At 38.8% G+C, this 27,419-nt stretch overlaps 2 protein-coding genes across 3 annotated transcripts in view; both read right to left on the reverse strand.

Moving 5' to 3' along the window:
* The window catches only part of LOC124170135, a 254,629-nt gene that overhangs the window by 183,417 nt on the left and 43,793 nt on the right, over positions 1 to 27,419 (reverse strand). The window lies entirely within an intron of this gene.
* The window catches only part of LOC124170128, a 48,048-nt gene that overhangs the window by 4,496 nt on the left and 16,133 nt on the right, over positions 1 to 27,419 (reverse strand). Inside the window, exons 1-2 of one of the 2 annotated variants that reach the window (XM_046548822.1) lie at positions 3,346 to 3,635; positions 3,178 to 3,257 (exon numbers count right to left, since the gene is read on the reverse strand). The exons of the other annotated variant lie outside the window; for it this stretch is intronic. The gene's annotated coding sequence lies outside the window, so the exon portion shown is untranslated. Of the gene's footprint in view, positions 1 to 3,177; positions 3,258 to 3,345; positions 3,636 to 27,419 lie in introns of those variants that run through there. 2 annotated transcript variants of the gene reach the window in all.

Below are 27,419 nucleotides of genomic sequence, written 5' to 3' on the forward strand. Positions count from 1 at the left end.
ACCCTTTTAGTGACAGTGAGACCGCAAGTGGTGGTAAATGGGAGACAGCAATAAATCAAGCGCAAAAGAAAATGATCTGACGCCTATTATATTTGTTTATTTTAATATGTTTTAATTGCTTAATTATTCGTAAACATATGTCTCATTTCATGCATAATCTACACGTATCAATTTTAAGATAAAAATTGTTATTTGAAACGTGAGTGTAGCTAGCTTGGGGGGCGACCGCACCCCGAAAAGCCTAAATGAATGTAGTTAAAAACTAAATTTCTGAACATATCTTCTGTCGAAGAAAATTATATGAGGATAAGATAGGGAACTTCAAAAAAATGATAATATTTTTAAGCAAATGATTAGGAAAACTAATAAATCGCTCTCATGATTTACTTAGAATTTTGGCCTCATTTACCAATTCTGTGATAACTTGCTATGACTTGCATGACCACGGCTAGCCCCCTTCCACACCTTGTGTTGATCCAAGGTGATTGCCCCTGATTTGAAAAAAAAAAACTGTTACCAAGAACTCGTAACACATGATGGGCTTTTTTTTCTATATGGAAAGGGTCATGGAAAGAGAATGATGCGATTAATTAGAGATTATTCCATAGCTAAGTATTGGGCACACTTGTGGCGTTCATACGACAAACGGGGAATTAAGGAATTGGTCTTGCTTGCTCACAAGGTTTACTATGGGCTCAGCACCATTGGTTATTGCTGCCAATGGATTCCAATGAATTTCATCTTTGCCCTGAGGCTGTTTACGCCCGTTTGAAAACACTCTCTACTAGGCCACATGTTTATTTCAGAGCAAATATCGAGTATTATCATTTATAAATCGGGTTATATCCCACTGAAATCGCTCAAGGGGCAGTTGATCGGCGGCATCAGCAGCGCTGAGATGGCGGGCGTGGTCATGGATCAGAACACTTCCTATCTCCTCGCCTAGTTTTTTGTTTTGAATGGGAACGGGCATATTGTTCCTCACTTTTTTTCACTATAGTTACGGGGCAGTGGAAATGTCTCTTTTATCGGCGTAAATGTCAATTCTGAAGCCATTTAAACCAGTTTCCTGGTTGTCGCTCCGCGGTTCACTCTTGGCGGGAGAATCCATTGACGCAGTGTGGAGAACGATTATACCGCTAGCCTAAAACTTACAACTTGCATTCAGAAATGAATTGAGGACATGGTGCAGAGGATGTGCTGTTGCCTTCCAATCCACGCAGCACTTCCCCGCTTGTACATTGTGTGGTGTTTTTTCTAGGCGATTGGAGGGTGAAAGGAAACCGCCATCGCACATTCGTTCTCAACACTTTCGCTACTGTTCAGTGTCCGAAAACTTTCTCCTCGCAATCGGCGAAAAGGTTAAAATGCAGAAAATTTTCTCGGGTTATCCACCGGTTGATGTCGTCCATGTCTCCCGAAGAACGGCATTCGAAGGATCCCCTGAGGATGATCAGCAAGTCGCGGATCGAAACGTCGGGAGACATGGACGACATCAACCGGTGGAAAACCCGAGGAACTTTTCTGCAACTGATACGCCGGGAAAACCTAAGATCATACATTGGTTAAAATGAGTTTCGTTGGACCATGCAGCAGGTACTTATAGGATGGGCGTGGTACGACCTCCAAAGGGTCGCTAATAAAGAACCCTTTCCTCGACAAGCTAACCCACGCACAGGACCATCTCATCGACCATACCAGCGGGGGTCGAAAAGTAACTGCTCTGACTGCAATTTGAAAATCAATCAATCAATCTGATCATCAAAAAAATATTGTTTGCATCGCACTCCTGCCAATCAAGCAATCAAGTACGTCTTTGAACCGTGTTTCTGCGATGAAAAATAACGATTTTTTAACTTTGCTAAAAACGTAGCTGCGGACCACTGGAAAATGTCCATTTTATGCGTTTGAATTGAATAATTCAGAGACCCTGTCAGTCTATTCTAATGTTTTTAGTTATAAAAACGTAGTTCTTCTACCTACGTACCGTACCCTCCTTTAATTAAAAGTAAAAATATTTCTTATATCCAAACTAGCCAATGGAAAAGTAACGATCCATAAGTAACAAACGGTAGATAGAAAGAGCAAGACATTCCACATTGACCATAAAAGGCCGCAGGCTTTTGAGGGCAAAAGCGAGTTTGTGGATATAGTTATCTCTAACACAATGATAAGATAATCCGTGGCGTGGTCGAGATATCAAATCCGTTTAGCCGTTTTCGAACTTTATGCGAGACGAAAGAACATCAATTGCTGTTTGTACACGTGGGTAGGTGCTGTGAAGTTCAACGTGTCATTTAGTATGTAATAAAAAGCTCATTTTTAAGATATCACATTCTTATTACACAAACATATGACTATAGCGATAATTTATGACATTTTAAATATTAATTTTGAAAGCATTAATAGTTTTAAAAACGCAGTGTTCTCTCAGATCGCACGCTAGCGGTTATGGATGAAAAATCCATCTGAAACGAAAGACATAAACAATAACCTCCCAAGAACTGAATAATGTTGGCCTCTGACTGAAATAGAGTCTAAAGAACCCACCAGTGGCGCAGGGAGGGGGGGTTAGGGGGTTAAACTCAGCTCAGATAAATTTCTAAGTTTAATCCATTTCACTTAATTGAATTGATATTACTAATAGAATATAATAGTGGAATGATTAATAAAATATCCCTCAGAAAGCCATAACAATCACCATTTTGAACCGTTTCTCTTAAAACTCAGCAATTTACTAATCTCGCACATATCTATTATCCTGGTGGGTATTCCACACCCCCCACACACCCCGATATTATAGTTGCACCTAAACCCCCACAGCCTCAATTCCTGGCTGCTCCCCCCTGACTGAGATAGTCCAGAGAACTCACAAACTATTTTGCACTCACTAATGTTGCGATATGACTACATCTCCATTGATAGAAAATTAAGGTATCGTTTGAATAGTTTTTCGGAACAAGCACGAGGTATACTTTGGCGAGAAACAATTTATGGATATTAATCAAGAAATGTATTTTCCAGCCATTCTTACCATATATTACGTTCAAACTCTGTTGGTCGATTGCATTAGATTAAATCATGCCTTGATAAGCATACTTAGTTAAAGCAAGGCAGTCACGCAATAACTGATTATTCAAAGAGAAGCTTACATTAAATGCGTTTTCAAGTACTTACCTAATAGATGAGGAATTCTTGTTGGAATATGTTCTCGTTCCTTCTTTAGCTTCCCTATTCCCAGCACAGAGAAAGGAATCCTGAAACGTAAAATAGATTTCTTCTGTCACTGACATGGGAAAATGTTTATACTCACATAAAGCAAACCTCTGTCCTTTTTAAACTTACAGAAATCTCAATCCAAAATGGTGGACGAATTCTTATCTGATAAGAGGAGTTGAAGGAGAAGACGGCGGATCAATTCGTCAGCTACAAGTCGCAGGAGATGTGCTCGCCCTGTGCCAAAGGGAGATGCCTTTATACCCACAGGGAGAGGGCTCATCTAATCTTTAGTGCCTCATAAAAAACGGAGGTGTATGGATTGCCAATTTACGATACCGCCAGTCATCGCCTGGGCGAAAGGACTTTCGACACTCTCGCGTGTACGTGTTGGATAAAAAGGATAGATATCACTCTTTACAGTATTCCATTCGATTGCTTGAGAGATTATTGAAATGTGGGATTATCACTGGATTACCTTTCTCTCATCCCCTTTCTCTCCCTCGTAACGTTTCCATTTCCATCCGCATGGCATGGCGCTGCGGCTAGAGTCTTTCGCGAGCCGTTTAATTGGGAAATTCAATCACCAGAGTGCCCCATTGAGTCTAAAGCCGATGTCCCACGGTCAAATTTGCGTCAAAATATTTGGATCAAAATTTTTGTCCAAAAATTTTGATGCAAATATTTTGATACAACTGGACTGGGGGTGTCCCACAATGCATCTCATTTTGATCAAAAACAAACGAAAGACGATATTTATGTAAACAACTAGGAAACTTGTGGAGGTGGAGGATTCTTTCTTTTTAAGCAGGCGAAATTGTTTGAACAGGCCTCTTGAACATTAAAGATGCGAAAAAAAGAAAACAGAAGGAATGCTGAACTTGGCCTTGGCTGGAAAAGGGGTATGAAAGCGTTGGAATAAGCATGCTAAACATGTTGGAGAAGGAGTTGGTCGCCGATGTTCCCGTTTATTATCGATAATAATTGACGACAAGTCAGGATATTTTCATGTCCCTTACCAGCAAGGTTGAGGGCAGAATAAAACGCCAGCATACAAACGTGAGGCAGTTTATTCCCGCGAGGAAAATGTTATTAATAAATGATGGACATTGTGGTTGAGGAGATGTTATGAATAGTGCTGTATGCGTGCATTTAAATCACATTTTTCTCTCCTAATCTAGCAGTTTCTAAAATAAGGTCCTTATCCTATAATCATAGTAATAGAAACGGGCAGCTGTAGTGTTTCACAGGTACAATCGTCAGTTCATATTAGTCATTTCTCCAGCTGCTCGCTCGCATTGTATGCCTTCCATAAAGCCTAAAATTCGGCCTCGATACCTTAAGTAAATCTTTTATTATTTCCAAAACATCCCTCCTGGTATTGCGATTCTAAAGATCGCTTCCTTTCTATTTAAGATCAACTGATTATTACGGATTTCCTAGTTGAGAGCTTCCATCGCCTATCACTAAGACAAATTTTTGCTCATATTTACCTTTAGGGCCACACCAGGCGATGAAATAGACGATCACGAACGTATATATACATTTGAAATAATGTTTTGTGAATTCACTTCGTGGTATGGTGATATTATAAATTTAAAACTAAACCTTTTAGTATTCCATACAATACTAATGAAAAAACTCAACCGGTTTCGATCTTTTCAGGTCCTTATCTAGAGGTTTACGATTAAGATAACGACCTGAAAAGGTGGAAACCGGTTGGGTTTTTAATGCATACTGTGTGGAATACAACAAAGTTTATTTTTGTGTCCATAATATACATAATTATTAATTAAAATACTCATGCAGACGATACATAAGTTTAACGTATTAGGCCTGTGTGTCAGCGCTTGGCGATGCTTTTTTGTCAAAGGCCCTGTGATTGGTTGGTTTCATCCAATTGGATGAAAATTTAGAACCTGTGAAAATCGGTGATTTGTACAAACGATAGGACCAAAAGCCAGTTGGACAAAATTTTGACCGTGGGACAGGGTGCGCGTCAGTTGCATCAAATTTTGATCAAAATATTTTGACGCAAATTTGACCGTGGGACATCGGCTTAATGTGGGTATTAGAGTCTCTTAGATACATACTTCCTCAGCTGAGTCGGCTGCAGTAGAGCCCACGCTCTTTCACTGTCGCATGCACGTCGTCACCCGCTTTCATTCATTTATCTTTCGTCAATGAGTGGTGATTCTGCTGTGTTACATACACAGTACAATCTCTGTTATACTTCCTTGCTGTAATCCGGCACGTCTGATCACCAGTCCGAAATCGGCATGTGGTTTTGGTGTTGCAGAATCGCAGTGGTTTCCAGGGTTTGTTCAGCCTCAATCGATGACGTTCGATATCGTACTTGTTTATCTCGATTACCCCACGGAACACACTTTGCGGGTACAAGCGCTTTATACTTCGGTGTAAATTCTTCGTTTTGTTCTGCGAGTAATCAATTTCTAGCCAAAAGTTTAGCGCAAGGAATTGTGGACTTTTGTATTTAGTGTCCTTATCTCTTAAGTTCATATGCTTTGCTTTTATACATAATACTAGAAATTCGTTTTCAAGTCCACCATCGCTAAAAAATAAAGTCTTATAGAATAGTAAACTATTGAGAATCAAAAGCAATATACTCTCTAAAAAAACTGGTACCGAAATTTGTTTACCGTGGAGTTGCGCTAAGATAGAGTTAGAAGTCCTATTTAGAGTTTTTGCCTCTTGTTTTCGCTAACTTTGCCATTGTCAATACTATGAATCCGTTTAAAATTTCACGATGCTTAAAATTGTTAGTTTTTCCTTAAAAAAGGGTAAATTGTTGAAAATAAAAAGCAGTATTTGGTTTAAAAACACTATTAACGCATTGATCTGCCCGTATGCTCGCACTATGATAGCACTATTACAGCTTGAAATCAGTTTAAAAGTATACAATGCTTAAAAATGTTAATTAATCTTGAAGAAGAGTTAATTATTGAAAATCAAAACTTATATCTGGTTTGAAAGCACTTTTAATGCAATGAATTGACGGTGGACTTGCGCTAAGATGGGGTTAGAAAGTCTAATCCAGCAGAGGCGCAGTGAGGGTGGGTTTTTGGGTGATAAACCCCCCCCCCCCCCCCAGAGCTCAGAGAAATTTTTAAGTTTAATCCATTTTACTTTTTTCGATCAGCGTTACATAAAGAATAGTGTTAGAACTTCTCAAATATCCCTCAGAAAGCCGTAAAACTTACCATTTTGACTTACCATTATTCTTCAAAAATTTTCCCCGCAACTCCTGCTTACCCTGATGGATATGCAATACCCCATGCACCCGTAAGTATTAGTTGCGCCTAAAACCCCCTCCAGCCTTAATAACTAGTGGCGCCCCTGAAGTCCAGTAGCATAAAATAAATGATATGAATGATAAGACATAATAATTAAGGCATAGTATATTGAGGAGGTCGGGTGCATGTCGAGTTGTGTCCCAAATCGGAGTGAACACTAGTAGGACACCAGGGCAACTCCTCCCTTAAATGCAGCTCACTAATACAGAGATGTTCAAAACATTCTAATCCTAATGTAAGACGCGGTCTCCGGCGTTACTTAATCGAACTGCTTCATCATAAAATCAAATAAAAATACATAGAGATGGAAGACCGCTTTGCACCCAATGGCAATGTATAGCACGTGAAAGGAGGGAACATCCCGAACCAATCAGAGACCACCTACGCTACGCTGTATTTGTAACTGAGAGAGACAGTTATGTCGCCATATTCAACACTTGCTGGAAATCGGTGTTTTTTTGTGTTATGGCGTTAATGTGTTATGAGGTTAATTTTGTATCAACGTATTAGGTAAGTAATTGCTCTTTTTCGTATTTAAAGTGTGGGTTTTCGTCATAGTTCCATTATGGTTTCGGCAGCGTATTGTGTGTTCTGACTATAGAGTGCTCGAATGATTTGGCAAAGTCTCCCAACGAAACGTCGGCCAACTCAATGCACACCATGACGCGGTGGAAAACCCTAAAAGCTTTCATCCATGCTATTCGTCTACATAATACCCCGCAATCCGCCTAAAAGGCGTGTGGCAGGGGGTGTTAGGACACAAGCCGTTTACAAGTTTTAAAAAATCAAGTGCTCTAACAAAGTTATGACTAGCGTTTATTAAAGTCCTTTATGGTTTGGGGGAAAAACGTATTCCCATATCTATCCGTCTTAATTTATCCGTATTAAATATCTCTCTTAATTTATCGCTTTTATCGGACCTGGAAACATAGTGTGGCTCTAATATTAATTTCTCTGTGTCCCCCTCTTCACCGGGAAAAGCTCAGAATATAACTATATTAGTTTTTATTGTTAATTAGAAGCAATGTGTTACAGTGGGTAAATAACATGAATACATTTTGAGGGCGATCTACAAAATTCGCCCCTGTTATACACTGGGCAAAGTACAAAATATGTATTCTCTTCAGCATAAGTGATCCTACAATATAATCCACTTATAGGGGACAAATACCTCCAACGAGTGTATAGTGATCGGTTTTACCTTTCTGTGTAAGTGTAAAAGAGAGAGCATAAGTGAATTTTGAAATTATCTCTTTTGTTCACCACAAAAACATTTTCTTTACATTTTTATGGTGCGATGTCCTTTCCTTTTCCCCCATGATTTTAAATGCTACATTTTTTCGTTTTAGCGAATATTTTTTCTTCAAATTTCATTGCCAATTATGGCTAGAATTAAAGCAAAATAATAAATTGAAAATGAATAATCAGATAAGAGTAAGAAATACTTCAAATTAATTCTAAAAATATTCTTGCTATGCAATCTGTGATTACTGAAATTAATTTAAGAGTAGGCCCACTCTTATATCTGTAAAAAAAAACTTTTACTGAATGAATCAAAACTGAATGTTTCATGAATGTGTACGTGACTTACGGCAGGAACGTCAAGAAATTAAATGAGATTTTTTTGCCGTTATCGCCAGATGAATAAACTTGGCCACAATGTTATCTATTTGGTCAATTTCAATTTCTTTGCACGTGCGGAGGGACGCAGAGTTGAGGAATTTCCAAGAGAGATGTAGAGTGTTTGAGAGGGAGATAAGAGGTTGAGGATAAAATTAATAAGATAAGAGATGAACACACGATAAGCAGAGTGGCGACGCATTCTTGAAAGATCGAATCTAGTGAAAAGGGGTCTCCATTACTCCGAGGCAAAGGCGAAGCGAGGGGGAGGTCTAAAGGGGTCCGGAACCCCACCGAATTATGATATCACTATTATGCTCATCAAATTAGTATAATTTTGTTGTTGCTTTTTAAAATAGTTTATATTGTAATTAAGGAACTCGGCAAATTAAATTTCCGCCTGTTTATCGAAAACATGTCCTATTGTATTATTTAATAGGTCTGGCCTGCCCAGTGATAATTTCAACGGCCGCGGTATATTGACCGTGCAAAGGTAGCATAATCATGAGTCTTTTAATAGGAGGCTGGAATGAAAGGTTTAACGAGAAATTGACTGTCTCAATTGCAATCTTGAATTTATCTTTTGAGTCAAAAGATTTAAATATAATTGGTGGACGAGAAGACCCTATAGAGCTTGACAATTATTTTTCTATATTTACTTAGATTAAATTTATTTATTTATATTGAAAAAATTGTTTTGTTGGGGTGACATTTTTACTTTTTACCAAGGAAATTTAACTGTTATCATAACATGAACATTAATTTATGAGTTTTTCATTTTCACTTTCTATTTGCGACTTCATAAAAGAAAACAAAATAGTGAAAAATCATGAATTTAGAAAATATTTCTTTCGGAAATGAAGTTTTTTCGATCATGAAAAATGTTAAAATTAATTAAGAAAACCCTCCGCTTAGTATCTTACATTTAAAAAATATCCTCCCCCGGGTTTATGACCCCCCCCCCCCGAATGAAATACTGTCTATCCCACCGTTCCAAGGAAACGTTTTAAATTGGTTGTCCGATGGACATTTATAAATAGGAAAGCAGAGAAAGAAGTGCGGAGGGAAACCCGGCGTTTACAATGTTCCGCTTTTTAGGAGACGCACTAAAGCGACAAAGACTTGACTTTCTTCCCACGAACGAATTGTTGTAAGTAACTCCCGAAATTTGCTTGGAAGAGATCGGGTACCGTCTGATAAATTTCTAATAAATTCAATATTTCGTATTGATGTTCTTTTTACTAAGACGACCTATTTTACGTATTTTTTTTTTTATTAGTATTATTTTGTTTTCCTATAGCATTTCCAGTGCCATTTCTTCATCTACTCATATCTGAGCATCTGTGGCGTTCTTTCTAATGAAACTTATAAAAAACGTTGACACACATTTAGTCCTTAGAATTAGATAATTTTTCCGACTTTCCTAGTTTCCTTTACTCTTTCTTCTTCTAAGCTTCTAGCGATATGGCACCACCGCCTCAATACCTAGCGGCAGCTTTCAGAGTACTTTAGTTACAGACATAAATAAAAGCCATAAATTAATCTTCAAGAGAACATAGCGCGGGATTAACCATTAATCAACGTTCACAGGAAAATTTAGCATGGATTCTGTTTTAAGCAACTGAAAAATTAGAGTATGATTCGATCGATTAAGATACGTACCGAAAAATTTCGATAGCGTAGCGTCGCAATTATTCGCTCTTTGAAGCGATTATCTGTGTTTTTTATTTCAACCGTGAATAATGTAAGAATTCTTTTAATTAGTCGTAATTAAAATAGTGCAAAATAAATTTGTTTATGAACATATCTTGACTGCATTTGACACACTGATTGAGTGCATCTCTGACGGAAAGAAGAACTAATATTAGGAATTCCGATTTAGTTTTTGGGTTGGTATTATGAAGTCATTACGTTTTATCCCCTCCACTAAAATTCTCGCAGCACTGCAAGTATTTCGACTCTCGTGGCTAAACATAGCGTCCAAAGAGAGGCATTGAAGTCGTGAATCTCTCCATTGGCGATATCTTATCTCCCCCTCCCTTTGAATCCGCCCTCACCTGCCATTTGTCACTGAAGAGCGAGTCTATCTAGTGCACACTCTATCTGGTGTAAATGCCGCTTTAGAGAAACGACGGAAAAATATCCTTTGCGAGTTGAAGCCCCAAGGCAGATGGGAGGACAACATGAGAAATGGATTTACTCATTAGAAGACATGTAATTAAACATTATCTCTTGTGGATTATTACATTATTGTCTGTTGTACTGACAATTGAAGAAATCAACCACGGTGATCACTAAAACCACTTTTGGTACACATTTAGAGATGCTGAGATATAAACAATATTGGGGGGCTTATACTTGGGGTCTTGCTCCGAGAAATTTATAAACAGGGAGTTTTAAATTTTTTAGCATTTTAGAAGAGCCATGCGATCAACATTATAACTCTGAAAACTCAATTACTCGACAATGGCAACGAGACACCTAGCGCGGGCTTACACTCCTGGGGCAGGGATTCTAAGCGCTAGATTTTTTTCTCTGCCCGCAGGAGGGGAAGGACAGGAATGAACAAGGAAGGAGGCGCCGCCGCGATAGGAGCCCGACGACGCGACGCCTCCTGGGAGGGGATAGGGAAGGAAGGGAGGGGGCGATTCCGTCACAAAGAATGGGGGGGGGGTCCTAATACTAACGAAACCAAGCTTACGCAATTAATGTTCTAACAATCTAACGGTTGGACTATTCTATGAGGAAGAAGCATCCAACGATCAAATCGATAGATCTATGACTCGACACTCCGGCGAAAATTGACATCATTTTCTCCCCCCCATTACGAATTTTTGGGGGGGCTCGGGCCCCCTCGGACTCCATGGAGTCGGCTCCACTGTATTCATTACATATTCTCTTCTCCTGAGTCCATTGTCTGTATCGTCATTTGAATGACTCACTTACTCATCTACTCAACTCTGAGCACAGATTTTATGTGTATTATATGATTCATTCACGTGAAAAAGAATGTATTTAAAAATACACGAGGCTCACCCTTACACCAGAAAGAAGGTCTTTGTTGGGTGAAGAGTTTGAGGGTTCAAAACAAACCCTTCGAGGATACAACACACCGGGGCCGGGAACGAAGCCAGTGGCTTATACGCCCGATCACCCGGGGAGGGGGAGGAGAGGAAGGAAAAAGGATAGAGGCGCCGCCGCGATGGGAGCCGACGCCTCTGGGAAATGATAGGAACGGAATGGACGGGACGAGGGAAAAACACCCCAACGCTATAGAAGCGAAGGAGGCCCTGCTATAATTAGCGAAACCAAGCGTGAGCTATTAATGTTCTACCAATCCTAGTGGATTTTCCTATGAGGAAGAAAAATCCATCGATCGAATCGGTAGATTCTTTGTTGGGTGGTTAACAAATGGGTATTTCGTAAATTGTAAGGAACTAAAGACAGGATGAATTCTGTTGCAACGAGACAACTTATTTGATTTTTAGACCAAAAAAATATGAAAAGCTGTACTCAAGGAAATTCCCACAAAGTAATCTAATTACTAGTTCAACTCTACTAAAAATTTGAAGAAAATTCGTATTAATTTCTGCAGTAAAAGCATTGGTCACACACAACGGCGATTACCACTCATCGAAGAAGTAAGAGCAATCTGGTATACGCATAAAGGCAGCAGACAAAGTGAAGTACTTGGGAGCATTAATAACTACGAACATATCGTGGGGAATATAAATATGGAATATTTATGGCATAGCCCTGAAGAACTTATCCAAGCGTATTATGAGAAGATTTTCGGATGAGAAGTTAAAATAGTTCAAAGCTACTTTTGCCCTCTTCCGACCGCACCTTGAATGTGCAACGAAAGCATATTTCATCCGGTTCAGGAAGAGTTAATCCGTGAAATAAATAAAACACAGTCGAAAATTTGCGATAACTGAATCCGTGAATTGAATAAAATACCTACAGAATCGGTGCGAATCGTCAAAAATTGCTACGGGCGTACGGACAGCGTTACCCAGACGTTAAGCGAATACGGTGGTTTCCTATTATTTTTTTATTGCCGGAATCGAAATATTATTACTCCTGGAGTACGAGTTTCGCACTTTTAGATTTTTTATTGACGATATCTATTTTTCGCGATTAAACAAGAGTGTAAATTTTCAAACGCCGGTAAATTCCAAACTAAGTATGAATGCCGGGAAAAAGTCCGTGTGACGTATTTCTGGTTCCCCCTGCCGCCTTGTGAGGTGACCTTGGGGAGAGGCTTGAGCGCTGATACGACGCAGGCTGCTAGCAGGTAGCATAGTTCCCTGCTAGCTGGTAGGTCTTGGCTTAAATAAGGATTATTATTCCCCTATCAAACGATGGAAACTTGCTCAACTTAGCTAATTTTAATGTGTGATTATTAAGAGATGTTATCCTGAGCTCTTTGCCCCATGGATGCATTGGTAATCTCAGACGATGTAAAACTCCTATCTACTCGTATATAAACTAAGTCCCTGTGACGTCACGTGGAGCGGAATCACATTGGCGCCAAATCTGGCCCTTTAAAATGAGATTAAAATTGACCGTTGCCATTCGCCTAAACTGGGGTTTCTAAAACCAAATAATTTGCATATTTTGAATACACTAATGATGGGTAAGGAATTGCAATCATTGCATTTCGTATTCTTTGATGAAGGAAAAATACCCTATTAGGCTGGGAGCCGCTACAGATACTCGGAGGCTGCGCGCTAGGCTCAGGGCCGTATTAATAGTCGACCCCTAGGGGTCCCCTAGCTCTAGGTATCCCCTTATGGTCCCCCACGCACGAATCTGGTATTAATAGTCGTCCCCTAGGCTGTAGGGGCCCCCTTGCAGTCCCCTACAATGGGAGCGGAGTGAGCCTTACCTTGCGACATGTGTATGAAGCGGAGAAAACAGGTAGCACTGGAATTGTAAGCAGAAATCTTTAGTTGCATTCGTTTTTTAATGACTTCATGTGGTTACTTCTTCCAATACGTTCGTTGCTGTTGTGCTCTCGTTAAAAAGTTACTCATTTATGCTTTTATTCACTTCCATATCAATTCATACCATACCATTTATTCACCCTGTCACATTGCTCATCCGCCCACTCAAAAATCGTTTCGTTTTCACCCATTTTCATTAATTTAACCATATCCCTTTCATCTCAACCTTTTGCTTTGTATCACTTCGCTGAATGTACGTTCATATTTTCCCATTTACCCGTGATTTGGGTTATCTTTGACGAGGATGGACAGCCTGGAAGCCTTTGTTCGTCGTCTCGATTGATTGGCAAACCAACATCTGAGATTGAAGAAGTTTTACGCCTGTGATGCGCAAAATCCATTCGATTTTTGTAGAAATACAGAGTTCCTGCAGAGATACCAGTTTCCTAAGTAAGCCGTGAGAGGGCCTCTGCTTGAGATGGTGCGACCTCATTTCATCGGTCCTTAGTGAATCTCAGGTTAGAGAGTGTATACGAGGTTCAATACATCTGTGTGAAATCATGCGTAGGACAAACTAAAAGGGCCATACAATGCTGAATAAAGGAATATGCTCGAAAACTGAAGAATAGACAACAAGAGAAATCAGAAATTGTTCAACATGTCTTGTCAGAGCCAGGTCATGAAATCAATTTTGATAAAGCAAAATCTTGGCCAAAGAAATGAAATATATCGTAGTAGAATAATCAGAGAATCGGTGTAAATTATCAAAAGACCATAAAATACGAATCGGGAAGACGGTTACACCCTTTCCAGCACCTGGAAACGCTTCTTTCTGGACCCCAGAAGGACCCCCTGCCCCGTATGAGGACCAATCAGCGACGGGCAAGCGCTCTCTCAGTCTAGCGCCACCGTGTAAACATCGGACTGCCAAAAGCACTCTCCATGTAAGCCTGGCCTGAGGACACCTACAGCACAGTTGGTGAGACGTCGCCATCAAAATGACAGCTCGGACGGAACCAGGAAATCTATCCAACTGCGCACTAGTTGTATAATTCGATCTTGGGAATGCAATTACTTAAACCTTTAAAATACAAAGGCCACATCATATGGTTTTTATTCCGCAACATTACCTCCTCATTCTCAGTTATCAGTGTTTGCGCCACAACAAATTCGTATCTTGGAGCTCTTAGCCACCAGTGCGAATTAGGCACCTTGACCTACCACTATTCAACTTTGTAATCTATTATGTTTTTGGCTGTTTCTAGATACCAAAACTTGTTCCAAATCCATTTCCCTTAATAACAGGCACCGATTTCCTTATGTTCAGCCATTTTTTCATGCTTTCATGATAGGTATTTAACGAGTGGAAGGAATAAATTTACATGCAAATTTTAAAAATTGTAAATATATTTTATAAAAATAAAATTTACAAATTAGGGGTCACGTTTCCCACAAAACTCTTTCAGTTGTGCTTCCGCCAGCTTTCTTGCAGCCACAGCTTGCCTCAGTCTATCTTTTGGTATTTTGTCCTTATCCGGGGATCTTTTTATCTTCATTTCATACAATCTTCGTAAATAGTTCCTCTCCTCTTCCATCATTTCCAACCTGGCCCTTAACTCCCTCTCAGCAATGCCCGAGGAAGTATTGGCTGAAATCATTCAGGAAGCAATTATAAATTAACAACAATATATCAGACATCATTTTATAGGAAAAAATAAATAAACAGAGCTGAATGCATGTTCATTTTTAAATTTTTTAATCAAAGAAAATGTAGCGTTGTGGCTTAAATGACCTATTGTTTTCGAAAACTTTTATATTAAAATGTCGACTAGATGGTCATAAATTTTATCCCACAGCCTCCCAAAACTTCTATTTAAATAATTTTCGACAGAATTTGCACCGAGTCTAACGGCTAATATCATTTAAGTTAATAATGCAATATTACTAGCTATCAAAACACTAGCACTATTTACCCCAGCTAATTTTCAAGGCATATTAAGGACTATTATTCATTGTCATTAATAGTAGCAAATTCACATCTAATCACACTGAAGAAATTAATACAGCAATTACCAAATAATGCAAGAGCAAAAAAAGCACCTACATTTCAGAAACACAGTTTTTCAGGCTCAATAGCCAAATAAATATGCGCCCGTCAGCACGTAAAAACTCATACCGTAATACATTCCACATATCACTCCAACTCATATTCCTGGATCCTCTCAGAATGAATGCACATTTTACTTTCTTTACTTCAAATATTCTGTTGATAAATAGGTACGCTGAAATCTCATTATGGAATCAACGGAAAATGCTGAATCGGGCAATGCGAGGATGTACTTCAACATTGTATAACTACGTAAAATCAGTTAACCTGCAGATAAATACATGTATCTGAAAGAGTCGTCCTAAACTTACCTTTACTTGTATAGCCTTTTTATTTACCTTATGAGTTTTCTTGACATCTCTTCTAACAACATCACGGTGGCAGTTGAACTCGCTCCGTACAGCTAGCCACGCCATCTTCTTCGCCTCGCATTGTACGCTGTCCGTTGTCTTGTTTTCATGTCGTTGTCTTGGAACATTTATATTTTTCAATCAAATCGCACAATATTTTCTTCTCCGTTGCTGTAAACGAATCATTTCACCACCATCTCAAGTTTTTGTACAAAAACACCTCTAAAAATAAAGTAAATAAACACCTCTGTTGTTGTTACGGCCCATAGTTACCACGTTCGGAGTCCCCTTACTAGGGGATTCCAAGGGGGCGACTATTAATACCGATGTTGAAGGTTCCCCTTGGAGTCCCTTGGGAAGGGGGCCCCTAGGGGAACCTTAGGGGAACGACTATTAATACGGCCCTTAGATTGCTTGAACATTTGGACATGGATATCTTTAAGAGCGACATAATAGAAAAGAACATAATATATCAGACCCACTATATTTCCAGATCAGACAGAAGCGATAAATTAAGAGAAATAATTTGCCAAACGGATACATGTTGGAATTCGTTTTTCTTCCGAACCATAAATAATTGTAATGAATTCTAGTCGTAATCTAGTTTTAAAACTTTGATTTTATAGGTAGACGGCTGATGTCTTAACACCCTCTGCCACACGCCTTTTTAGGCGGCTCGCGGAGTGGTATGCAGATGCAGAGCAGGGATAGAGGGCGAGGAGACAATGGTGTTTTATGACACGTTAGGCAATCTATTTTTTAATTATTACTGCATTAATTTATTGGAGAGAGATTTTGTTTGGATGAGATTGGGAAGATGGAAGCGCAATTGTTTAGAATTGCGAGAAATAAGAAGTCTTAAGTGCACAGAGCTCTTATACTTCGATGCTTCCTGATGGAATGATTCGTCTGTTTATCGTTTGGGAGATTTTTTAGCGCAGAGAATACACGCAGTCTTGCGACTAAGGGATTAATCCAAGGCATACCTGATTTTATAATTATATATTAGTATAAAGATAATTTCCAACGAATAGAAATCTTCTCCCTAAAGTCATTTTCTTGCAAGCGAAAATTAAGACAACCTGAAAGGTGGTGCCCATCTTTAATGAGTTGGTGACGTCATGGGGGTTCTCGTTTGCGGTCAGCCCCACTCATTGCCTGAAAGCCATGATAATTTAGCACTAAGTACATTTCTTTAGCGTAGGCCCAGCGTGCTTTTTAAAACAGAAAATATGATGAGCTATAGTCCAATAAATTCTGAGCATGTAATGTACCCGAAGAAAAATCAGATCAATGTCTGCGAAAAGTGCACTCGTTGCGATCAATGGCGATGCTGCTGTTCGAAGGAGTAAAAGCGACCCGGCGTCACTTACTGCGTGGAAATTGCCTTCTGAACAGCACTTAGGACTCTTTACGTGTAATTCTATATCCCGACACAGGGCCTTGCATTATTAAAAGAAGAATAATATTTAGACTGAATGCGATTAAACAAAAGGAAAGGGCGTAACCAGGATCAAAACTACTACTCGTCTGCAAGACATCTTTTTTCAAGTAAAGGTAAAATTTAAGCATGGAAAGGGTGAATGAAACAAACATTTTAAGCATAATTCACAGTGTCCGGCGATATCTGGTGGAAATGTTTTATATCCATGAGAATAAAATAAAAAGGTAAATTTCCACACAATTTTATATTTATAATATACCAACCCGGTTTCGATAACATACCTTGATAATGATATATAATTTCGATTAGGACCTTGATAACGATACTAAATGTCGAAACCGGGTCGGTATTTTGTAAATAAAAGTGTGTGGAAATTTACTACTTTATTTCATTATCATGGCAACATTTTAAGGATGCTGTAACAGCTATTCATTAGTTTTCAAAATTATTTCCTTGAAAAAGATACTATTTTCCTCAAAGACATTTGCGATTTTTGCTTCTAGGGGAAGTGGCAAGTGCCCCATCCTGCCCCTCGCTAGGTACGCATATGGACGTGTGAACGGCGAAAAAGTAAATAATTCCGACCTGGCGATCTCGTTAATTGTCGCAATATTTTTCAATTTGGTGTATATTTTATTTTTTTCTGCCTTTTTTTAAGTTTTCTTGCTCCATTTTCAGCCAATTCTTTCCTTTAAATTTATGACAGGCCGCGGCTATTGTACAATTGACAAGAAAATATTACGTTGTAGCTGCATAGCAGTATATTTTGGAGAAAAATTAGAAATACATTTACATCTACATAATACCCCGCAAGCCGCCTAAAAGGCGTGTGGCAGGGGGTGTTAGGACACCAGCCGTTTACAGCTTAAAAGAAATTAAGTGCTCAAACGAAGTTGGGACAAGCGTTTATTAAACTCCTTTATGGTTCGGGGGAAAAACGAATTCGCATATCTATCCGTTCGGCAAAACATCTCTCTCAATTTATCACTTCTATCGGACCTGGAAATATAGTGTGGCTCTAATATTATGTTCTCTGTGTCGCTCTTAAAGATATCCATTCTCAATTGTTCAAGCAATCTAAGCCTAGCGCGCAGTCTCCGAGTCTCCAACGGCTCCCAGCCTAATTCGCTGAACATCTGGGTAACACTGTCTGTACGCCCGTAGCAGTTTTTGACGAAACGCGCAGCCTTCCTTTGAATTTTATTCAGTTCGCGGATTAATTCTTTCTGCACCGGATCCCATATGCTCGCTGCATATTCAAGGTGCGGTCGGACGAGAGCGAAATAGCACCTTTCTTTTACTTTCTCATCCGAAAATCTTCCCACAATACGCTTGACGAATCCTAATTTCTTCAGGGCTGTGCCGCAAATATTCTTTATATGTGTTCCCCACGTGAGGTTCGAGGTTATCGTAACTCCCAGGTACTTCACTTCGTCTGTTGCCTTTACATTAATGCCATCCACTGCATAAACATTGTTAATGTTGGACGAATTCCGCAAGAAATGTACCGCCATGCATTTGCTCAGATTAAGTTTGAGTCCCCACTCTTGGCTCCACAAATGAACTTTGTTTAAGTCAGATGATAGAATTTCATAGTCAGAGTGATCACTAATTTCGCGATAGATGACAGCGTCGTCAGCAAATAAACGTATTTTACTGCTAATGCGGGAGCAGAGATCATAAATGTATATAATGAACAACAGGGGGCCGATTACGCTTCCTTGTGGAACACCTGATGTAACGTTTACAACATCGGAGCTAATTCCGTCAAGAACAACTTTTTGTTTACGATCTCTGAGAAAGTCGCGTATCCAGTTTACAACTGTTTCGTTTAATCCGCATGACTGTAATTTGTATAAAAGTTTGTTGTGAGGTACAGTGTCGAAAGCTTTCTTAAAATCTAGAAATAGTGCGTCAACTTGTCTTTTCGATTCACCAGATTTTACAACGTCGTGAAGAAAGAGCGCGAGCTGTGTTTCGCATGATCTACCTTTTCGGAATCCGTGCTGACAGTCATGGAGGAAGTTACGTCTGTCCAAGAAAGTCATGATATTGCTAACGACGATATGCTCAAGTGTCTTGCCTATAACACAGGCCAAAAAAAAAAACTTTTTTTTTTGGTGCCGGAAGTTTTTGAGCTGATATTAACAATGTGTGCGGTTCTGAATCCAAATATGATATCGGTTTTTATGTAACAGATCTACTTTTTTAGATATGGCGCATTTTATGATTAGATTCTTTTACATATTTGATATATTTTAGAAAATATCTCTCAAATTTAAATCAATCTATAAATAAACTAATTCAAAACCACTCTGCAGTGTTTAGCTTGAAAATCATCTTTATACCTATGAGAAAGGGGTTGGGGGATTTGGGGTGTGTTTGAAGAGGGGCGTACAGAGTGGAGACAGAGGGAAAAGATACAACTAAGGGAAGTGGGAAACCCTCGGTGGAAAAGGACCCTAGTCATAACTGTAGAATAACAACACGTGAGAAGAATCACAGGAAAGTGGAGAAGAGTAAGAAAGGGGGGATAGGGTAAAAAGAGAGCGTGCCTTTGAAAATGGAGAGGCGGGAATAAGTAAGGACTAAGGGGATTCCCGAAAACAAACGGTCAAATTCTCAAAGTTTTTGTAAAGCAACCTCTAAAAATGAGCTCAATTCGTAGAAGCTGTGTAATTCATTGTGATGTCTTTTGTTACAATTGTGGGGAATATACGTTAAAAGAAAATAGGAAAAATATTACAAACTTTGTGAAACGTGCATACCTTGGGTATTTTGGTGTTCAGCTTGGTAACCAAGGTTAAAGTGGGTACCGCATGTTGTGTGTAAAACATGTGCAAAACATCAGCGGTAGTGGACTACAGGAAAAGTTTAAAGTTTGATGTGATAATGTTTTTGAGAGAACCTACAAACCATATTGATGACTGCTATTTTTGCATGGTAAATGTTTCGGGAATTAATGGAAACAATCACCAAAAGTGGACATATCCAGATTTGCCTTCAGCTAGACGCCCGGTACCTACCCCATTCAGAAGAAATCCCAATACTTCAGACATTACCAGATGAATGTGAGGATAAATATGAGCTATGTGAACACATAGCTCATATTTATCCTCACATCCATCATATTTTCCTGATTCTATTGACGATAGTGACAGTGACTACGAGGCAGTATCAAAAAATCCTCAACTATTTAACCAAGATGAACTAAGCGACCTTGTTACAGAATTGAACTTATCGAAGGAAGCTTCAAGGATGCATGAAAAGAATTTAATGGAACAATGTACAGAAATTAATTTTTATCGCACACGGGAAAAGGATCTGCTACCCTTCTTTACTCAAGAAGACAATCTTACATTTTGTTTAGACGTTAGAGGTCTTCTGAAATAAATACTGCAATATGAAACTAGTAATTGGTGTTTGATCATTGATAGCTCCAAGTGTAGTTTAAAATGTGTTCTTCACAATGCTAACAAGTTTGGCTCAATACCAATCGCTCATTAAACTAAAATGAAAGAAGAATATGATGCAATAGTATTGGTCTTACAGAAGATAAAATAACAGCAACATCGATGGGTGATTTGTGTAGATTTAAAAATGGCGAACTTTCTTCTTGAGCAGCAATTTGGCAACACAAAATATCCTTGTTTCTTGTGCCTCTGTGATAGCAGGGACAGGCAAACCACTGGGTTAATAAAGAGTGGTCAAAGAGAAAAAACTTAATTGTTGGGCAAAAAAATTATTGCCGTGTCTTTAGTTGAACGGGAGAAAATCACCTTACCACCCCTTCATGTTAAACTAGGCGTAATGAAGCATTATGTAAAGGCTCTTGACAAGGATGGACCATGCTTCGGCTACATAACAATAAAAACCCCGCAGATAAGTATGTATAGAAAAACTTGAAGCTGGTATTTTTGATGGGCCACAAATCAGACAACTTACAAAGGATACTACTTTTGTCAAGTCAATGAATGAGATTGAAAAAAAAAACAGTTGGATTTCATTTGTTGTGGTAGTAAAATTTTTTCTGGGAAATCACAAAAGAGAGAATTATCTCGAGCTGGTAAACAATATGCTCACTAACTTTAAATCACTTGGATGTATTATGAGCATAAAAGTTCACTACCTACACACTCACTTAGACTGTTTTCCTGAAAATTTAGGCGACAAAAGTGAAAAACAAGGTGGAAGATTTCACCAGGAAATCAAAACAATGGATGATCGCTACCAAGGAAGACGGTATATAATCATATGATGGCAGATTACAGCTGGAGCTTAAAACGAGACTGTTTTAACAAAGTGCACTCAAGAAAGTCGCGCAAAAGAAGCTTCCGAAGTGTTGAGTGACGTTTTTACGTTTTTTTTCTTTTCAAAGTGTTTTATTTCAGTAAAAAATTTTACTATTTGCATTCAATTGTATTGTAAAACTATTATAATAGTAGGTGATTTAAAATTCCTATAAATAAATCAAGTCTTTATATTTTGTGGGTTTTACCATTTATGTAATTATCCCATTTCATCATATTGAACATTTTTTGCGTAAGTAACAACATGTCTATATCTTGAAAACTTGAGCTGATAGGACAAAACTAATATCATATTTGGATTCAGTACCCCAATTATACTTGAAATCAGCTTTCAAAGCTCCGGCACCAAAACCACTGTTGACCTGTGTAATCGATGTTAATGAAATCGGACAGTAGTTGCCTGTGTCATGCCTGTTTCCCTTTTTGAATATGGGTGTAACACTTGCAATTTTCCAGTCGGGCGGTATCTTCCCTTCGGTGAGTGACTTCTTGAACATGATCTCTAAATAAGGTGCGATCTGTGGAGCTAACTCCCCGAGGACACGCGCGGGTATTCCTTCCGGACCCGGAGATTTACTATTCTTAATCGATTGTAGTTGTTTAGTTATCCCATCACGCTGTATAGATATTTCTTCCATCGATTCCTCAGTATATGGGATGTCTAAATTGAACTGAGTATCGTCAGTAGTGTATACACTTTCGAAGTGGGAATTTAAAGTATTAGCTTTGTCAATATTTTCGGTGACAAGTTTACCATCTTTATCAAATAAAGAATCTACGGTTGAATGTTTTCCCTGAAGCTCTCTCGCGTACGACCAAAAGGATTTCGGATTTTCTTCGAGTAATTCACCGAGTACTTTTTTCTTAAACTTTCGCATTGCCGTTCGCATAGATTTCTTGGTCATTGAGCGTTGTGCAGCGTAACTTTCTTTAGCTTCAAGTTCCTTCGATTTATTACGTGACGTGATGGATTTTCTGTACAAGTTGTAAAGTTTTCTCTGTTTCCTAAGTTCCCTTCTGACAAGGTTATTGTACCAACGAGGTTCTTTATTATCACATTTCAGTTTTTGCGGATTATGTTCGTTGATTCCTTGGCGCAGAATTTCTAGGAAGTGTTTCCATGTCGCATCTGTGTTTTGGTCCATTGAAGTAACTACGAATTTTTTGTAGTAGTCATTATGCATCTCGCCAAATTTAGTGAAGTTGCATTTATCAAATAAGTAAATTTTGCGTTTAGGTTTTACGCCTCATTGGACCAAGCCACGCAAGGACTCGTCTGAAAAATAATAAAATAGCATTTTCCGCATTAGTTGTAGTAAATGGAGGGAACCACTCTCACATATGTAAAAATCTACTTTTTTAAGTCAGAAACAGCATCTTTCGAAGATAAGTGTGTTGTTCATGCCACGGATTTTAGGAATGAAAACTACCATTTAAGCCGTTATGACCAGATAACTCAAAGTGCCGATGATTGTATGCTTTGAATTAGGGATGAGTCGATTCCACTTTTTTTCGATTCCGATTCCAATTTCGATTCCTTCAAATCGATTCCCGATTCTCGATTCCGATTCCATCGTATCTTGTTCCTTCTAACAGGTGGGATTTTGATTTATCTGTAGCATTGCTATCATAAAAATTTAAGAATTTAATGGAATAAAATAACTAGGGATGGACGGATCCAGGATTTTTGGAGCCAGATCTTTCGAATCTGATATTTTCGAATCCAAATGCATTTTCAAATTCCTGCCATTAAACAAAGTCATTATTCAAGTTTATTGTGGGTACATACAATCAATGGAATGCTTCTTAGATTTTCATACACATTTTAATATTTTTATAAATTAAAAATTATTTTATGAGCTTTCAAGTTGTTTTTTAAAAACATCTTTACATACTCAGGGCCTAAACTGTTACGCTTGGGTTTGGAAATGAAAATAGGAAAAATCTTAGGATGAACCGCTGACCAGTGGCGTAGCGAGAGGACCCCCCAAAATATAAAAACACAATTACTTTCCTTCATAAAAGGAAACAAAATATTTAAAAATTATGAATTTACAAAAATGAAAAGAAATGAATCTTTGAAAAATGAAGTTTTTTCTATTATGAAGGGCGTTAAAATTAGTTTGAAACCCTCTCCTTTGTACCCTGTTGTTTAAAAATTTTCCCCCTGGTTTTGGATCCCCCCATAACAAAATTCCTGGCTACCCCCCTGCCATCGACTGAATTCCAATTTTCCTCACGCACGTTTCCCCCGAATTTTACTTTCTCATCGCATACAGATTTGTGTTTCATCCGAAAATGCTTCAGTATGGTGAGGTGGATTTAGCACATCCTCGCAATAATTTACGCCACAGTGCACGCACACGTCATTCATTGGTTCTCCTTATCTCAATGGAAATGTTTATACACAATGAAAGACATTTTTATCGGTGTATCATTAAATTGAATTGCTACTGCGCAACAAGCAACATAATTAACAGTATTTAAAACGGAATTATCGTCACATGCGACGAGATGCTCAACCACTCAGCATGAGGAAGGAGTGGGCAGCAGAAGCGTGAAAAGGAGAGGTGGAGGGGAAGGAACAGTGGCGTAGCCAGGAATTTCAATCGGGGGGGGGATCTAAAACCAGGGGGGAAAATTTTTGAAAAAACTGGGCACTACATAATGGGTTTTAAAGTAATTTTAACACTTTTTATAATCGAAAAACTTAATTTGTTAAAGAAAAATTTTGGAAATTCCTGATATTTCAATATTTTATTTTCTTTTGTGAAGGACAGTAACTGTGTTTTTTATATTTTGGGGGGTGGGGTCCGGACCCTCCCCATGGGGAACGCCACTGGGAAGGAGCGCGTAAAGGAGAGGTGGAGAGGAAGGAGCACGCTCCCTCCCTCCGTATTTCAAACAACAAGGCTACAAATGAGGGAGTCAAGGACGAACAAGTCAGACCTTGCTTCAGTGACGTCGTTGCCTTCAAAGCGAAGCCGGGCGCGCTACGTGATATATGTAGTCGGCGTTTCCAAACCGTCTCTAATTGTTTGAGGGGTTAATGCTGCGCTTGTTTCTTTGAAAATTATGCTGTTTGGACAATGTTGCATATCAGTAAAGTGTAATTGAAGAAATTAATTGTTTGAGGCGTAACTTGGTGAAAGCGATTCATAATTAAATTAAGAAAGAAGAACTTTGTACTTTCACATATTGTTAATGTGAAAGTACAAAGTTCTTCTTTCTTAATTTAATTGTAATTGAAGAATTGTAGATTGAAAACTGAGTGACAATCAATTACAGCTGAAAAAAAAAACAGAAATATCGTTAGGAATGCGTCTCGTTTGGTCTAATTCTTTTTTAAATCTCGTGCATATCATCTAATTGTCGAAGCTATCAAGATATCTTCGGGCCCGGAAAGTCACTCTCTTAGCATTTATCGTCTAGAAACGGAGAATTGAAGCAGGTAGGCCAAAAAAGGTCAGTTGGTGAGGCGAGTTAGGGATGAAACTTCAATTGTTTTCGTGTGATTTGATATTTTCCTTAGAAGACAATGACTTTTGGTCCGTGTGATTTCGGATACGAAAAAAAAACAACAGAGACACGGGCTGATGGACGGCCGAGGTGGTTTTCTGAAATCTGCGACGTAGTTACTTTTGACGTGGTTATTATCCTACGGCGCTGAAATTCCTCCGATGATTGTTCAATCTCTTGGGAAGAGTCACACTATGTGCCAGTCGTATTTTGCCTTTTTTATTTTCTGGCTGAAAATCCTGGCCACGGCTGAAATTCTACTTGCAACCTCTGCGAGAGCTTTCAAACAAATCGGTTCATGAGTAGGACAAGAATCGCATGCGACGACGCATTCGAAGAGAGAATCGGAACTCTTTCCACCCTGATGGGGCGTTGCATTCACTGAAGCTATTATTTAACATTTCGGATCCAAATCCGATGTCTTCCGCGACTTTGGATCCGATGTATCCGATGAAGGGCAATATCTGCGGATATTTGGATCCGAGGTATCCGATCCGACCATCCCTAAAAATAACAATAGCCGCGGTGGCTACATTCTCGTTTGGCCGCGGTGGCTAAACAATAATGTAGCGTTCATTGCGTCCATACACACTAGAGCAGCCTGGCGGGTGCGCGGTGGCGGCCGAACGCTACCTGTCGAGTCCGCCCGGAAGCCGCGGCGGCTTCTGCCAAGCAATTATCAACTTCCTCAAGGGTGCATTGATGAAACTGGGCTATACAAACGCGAATGTGTCTAATTTTTTTATTATTGACGCGTGTTAGTCTAAAAAATTTACATGTTTAAAAAAAACCCGCTCTCAGCGCGTATTTATAAGAATCTATCAGACTTCAAATATCATTCGAAAATCAAAAAAAAATATATTTCGATCTATTATAATTTAAAATTGGTGGTCCAGATGAATTCTCCGAATGTGATTCATAATCGCAATAATTTGATTTGCCGTGACCAGCGGTTAATAAAAGAACGGAAAACGCATGCATCGCTTCCCGATCCCGAGGCTTCCAATTTTTTTTCTCTGAGATTTGCTCATGAACACGCGCCATTTCAAGGTTCGTCAGTCTGTCGCTCTTGCCGACACTTTCATGTTTCCGAGGCCGCTTAGGCATGTTCGTCGCAGCACCCGCGTGCCGGGCGTATCCTACGCGCGGGCAAGGTTGACACCGCGGCCGCTTAGGTGTGTGGCAGCCTTTATGCCCCAAACTTATAGTCTATGCTCAAAACATTTATCTTCCTGGAATCGGAATCGACTTTAGGCGATCGATTCTCGATTCCGATTCCGTGCCCTAGAATCGGTGGAATCGAGAATCGACATTTGGAATCGACTCATCCCTACTTTGAATCCATTTCGGTATCATTACAAGTGAGGTTGGACGATGGTGTGCATGGTGCCGTACACAAGACTCAATATGGAGGATGCGACAGAGAATGAATTACCAAGAAAGATAATGAGACGAGATCAGAAGGACACGAAGAAGATAAAAGATGTATAATCAACGCAGAAAATTAGAGCGATAGAAAAGTATTTGTCCTTTTTATCTTTTGATTCATGATGCGATACATGCCAGGTAGGAGATAACTCCAGCTGTGCGGATGTTTATGTATTTTATATACTAATAATATGTATTTTATCAATAATTATATATATACCTCATTGCCATGTGGTGAGCGTGCTGGGTGAACGTGAACCGAAAACATTATTTTTTCAAAGTTCCAACTTCGAATGAATTTTACATTTTAGTTGCGTCAGTAAGTCTTAAATTGGTCTCCCAATATTTTAACTATCCGATTCGCATTTCAACGTTGTGTTATCTTTAGCTTTATCAACTTATGGGGCGACCCTGTTTAGATTTAAGCGTTCCTATATTTTGGATATCGGTTTCAAGAACAAAGTTTTTAATCGCCCAAGACCCAATATCGCGTGGTTCCCGCGTAATTTTTGCATCGCGGGTGACTGTTTTAAATTTTCACCGTGGCTACTGCCAGCGTCAAAATAATATGTCGCACTATTTTTCGATTTTATATCTGGACTTCAGTAAATGCCATAGTAATTTTTAATACGTCATTTTCAAGGAAATGTTATTCTTAATTCATATTTATTTTTTGTTTTATGAAAAACTAAAAAATGTAGACACGCGAGCGCAATAAATGATTCCGCGCACTATTCATTTAGCCGTTTTGAACTTCATGAAATTTATAACTTTCACCCGGGGAAAACTACCACGTCTACAACATTCATTTAACAAAATAAGCTGCAAATATAAATAAATATTTTTAAATAAATTGAGAAGTGTTTCTATCAATTTTATTTCCTTTTGGGGTAAACTGTAGGACTAGATAGTGTGTAAACTTTTTCGTTATGTTGCAACAAAATATGCGTTCTAAAATACGCAAAAGCCATTTTATTAATCTACATTACCTTTTGCAACTTAATCTGGAAGATCAACGTTGTAGGCGTAGTAGTTTTCCCAAGGTTGAGTTACAAAGTTCATGAAGCTGACTAAAACGGTTAATTTTGTTGTGCGCGGAGTTATTTATAGCACTTGCGTGTCTACATTTTTTTAATTTTTCATAAAACAAAAAATAAATATG

This window comes from Ischnura elegans, chromosome 13 (assembly GCF_921293095.1).
Source record: "Ischnura elegans chromosome 13, ioIscEleg1.1, whole genome shotgun sequence".
In the NCBI taxonomy this organism is placed as follows: Eukaryota; Metazoa; Arthropoda; class Insecta; order Odonata; family Coenagrionidae; genus Ischnura; species Ischnura elegans.